This window comes from Malaya genurostris, chromosome 2, assembly GCF_030247185.1.
Source record: "Malaya genurostris strain Urasoe2022 chromosome 2, Malgen_1.1, whole genome shotgun sequence".
In the NCBI taxonomy this organism is placed as follows: domain Eukaryota; kingdom Metazoa; phylum Arthropoda; class Insecta; order Diptera; family Culicidae; genus Malaya; species Malaya genurostris.
The window spans coordinates 240,078,273-240,081,305 of NC_080571.1; positions in this window are offsets into that span (position 1 = coordinate 240,078,273).

Genomic DNA, 3,033 nt, shown 5'->3' on the forward strand with positions numbered 1-3,033 from the left:
GTTCGGCGTTTTATTTCTCCATTCCGAAACATCCAACGTCCAACATTCGTGCCGGGCACTGCAAGGCGCAAAAAAAAACACAAAACGTTGTATTAACCAGGGAAAGGTTTAAATTACTTATGCATTGCTTGCTGTTTGCTGCGGCCGGTTCCGGATCGTGTACCGAAAAAGGTCTAACCTTGAAGTCGTTGCACTAATTAAGGCTAAAAGTAACAAGCTACGTGAACGCGGAAAGTGCAAATATGTCTTAGTCACTTGAAGTGTGAAAAGAAGAAAAAAAACAAATTTCAATCGTCACGAACAGTAAGGTCTCGGTCAGATCAATACATCCTTTTCCTAACCCGTAACTGTACGATAGACTTGGACCACCATCCCGTTAAGAGGTTTTTACAGAACCTGTATAACCACCATCATGGTTATAGCTTTAGAAATATTGTGAAATGACTCAGTTTACAAAGCAGCTTTTCAACGAACCGGTTGATGATTGAAAGTGTCCGAAACAACCGGATTTTGATACGATTGGTTGAACGAAATCATCCTCCAAGAATTGAATTACTTTTACGGGGCTGAGGAAATTCTTTGACTGATAATAATGGTGATTAAAATAGTATTTGGCACAATAGAAGAGTAGATGTTCGAGTTTAACTTGACAGAATTGATAAATAGTATTGTTGAAACTTTTTTTATGAACAGGGAGGGCCATTTAAAGTAGAAGCATTTGTTTCTGAACAAAGTAAATGAAAAAAAAAACATTTTTATTTATTTTCATTTTTATTATAATTTATTTTCTTTCAAAAAGATAGGTTAGAGCGTGAATGGCCACCTTTGTCCTTGAGTACGAAAAGTGCCCTTTTTTGGCGTTTTCTATTGTTTTGCCCAATGTATCGGTCGACAAGGCGGCGATTTCACGTCGTATATTGTCTTTGAGTTGAGCTATGGTTCTTGGCTTATCAGTGTGTACGTTAGATTTCCAATAGCCCCACAAAAAAGGCTGGTGGCGCCAAATCGGGTGTTTTTTTATAAAAATTTTTATTCAGGCCAATTTGCGTATATACAAGCTTTACGTGGCCGATTGATCCATGTTTTTGTTAGACAATATCATTTTTTTATTGTTGGATCTCGTTGTCACCCTTCTTCTAGGGGGAGAGGAGCTTTCATTTCCTTCTAGCGAAGATTGGAGGTCATTTTGTCCGTTGCTCATTATATTCCATTGCTACATCGTTGAAGTTATGAGTGGTTCCCGTTTCCTTATTTTCATTGTTGATCGCAGTCTTGGGTTCATTTGCAGATGCTGTAGATGCGCTTTGTACATTGATTGCAGTTGATAGTTGGTTAGATGGTGAAGGTGTTTTTAAAACAGGAGCACTGCATTCACTAGTTTCCGTTGTTGAGCGGTTGTCCTTGTTTTTGTTTGTTTTGTTTGTTTTCGCAGTTTCAGTGCAAGGTTTGCCGTTTTGTGCAGGTTGTTCACAAAACTGACATGTAACCAATTGATTTTCATACGTCATCAACGTGTTACACGGATGTATCCCGTCTTGATCACAAATGATGTAAGATGGAATTACTTTACGTAGTTGCATACGTACCACTCGAACGCCATTCTGGATACCAGGAAAAAAATTCCGCCATACTTCTCTTTCGATGGAAAGAACTTCACCGTACTGCGACATGATTTTCCGAATGGACTGATCGCTGGTCTGCGGGAGAAGGTCATGCACGCGTACTTCTATGGCATTGTCCACCATGTACACAGGGATTTTATATTCAACATGATCATGATCAACACTGTGCACTCCGTTATTAACCGAAGCAAATGCAATTGCATCTCTTTCAAGTTTGAACATAATGTAGACACAATTAGACGTCTTGTTGAATTGAATTTCACTTACATCATTAACGTTTAGATGCATTTGTTCCTTAAGCAAGATTTCAATTTCAGTTGCTGCTGGTCTAACTCTGCAGCGCTTGAAATCAATACAAATTGAATTTGGTCTTGTAAGGAGTGTATCGAAAATAAGCTATCCACATACATTCGTGTTGTACGCATGTATTTGTGATGTTTCTACCTTTTTTTATAAATATAAAAAAATAGGTATCGAATTCGCTCAAACTTTAGAAAAAGGGCCGAATGTCATATACCAATCGATTCAGCTCGACGAACTGAGCAAATGTCCGTGTGTGTGTGTGTGTGTGTGTGTGTGTGTGTGTGTGTGTGTGTGTGTGTGTGTGTGTGTGTGTGTGTGTGTGTGTGTGTGTGTGTGTGTGTGTGTGTGTGTGTGTGTGTGTGTGTGTGTGTGTGTGTGTGTGTGTGTGTGTGTGTGTGTGTGTCTGTATGTGTGTTGTCCACTAAGAGGTCGAGATCTCAGAGATGGCTGGACCGATTTTGATCAAACTAGTCGCAAATGAAAGGTCTCCCCGTCACCCAGAACGCTATTGAATGGTTTGGAGATCGGATGTTTACTTTTTGAGTTATACGAAGTTTTGTGTCAAAATTTTATCTGTCACAATTGACCTTGAAAACAGAATATGTTTTCAGACTTAGATTCCGCACGGTAATACCTATCCAACAAGGCATAGATTGTTAAAATCCGTCCATTTTTAACGGAGATATCGAATTTTTTGTGTAAGCGACTTTTTCCCCTATTCCAGCAATAGAAGTTTTGAGCGCTGTCTGGCAAAGAAATGCTTGAGAGCAACAGAAAACACGATTTTTTATACTGTCACATACATTTGTTTCTAAGTACTCAAAAAACTGTGTACAGCATGATATTTTGCCTCGGACCGATTTTAACACGGTTCGTTTTTGGCAACATAGCCGTTCGAATATGCCATATGTAAACCAAATGATGGCAGAATTTTCGAGTTGAAAGCAATTCCATAATTATATTGATTTGAACCACTTACAGCAATAAATGCTGGAAGAACATAACACCCATATACCATTCGAATCAGTTCGTCGAGATCAGCAAATGCGTGTGCAACAAATAATTTCACTCAATTTTTTTCGGAGATGACTCAACCGTTTTCTACAAA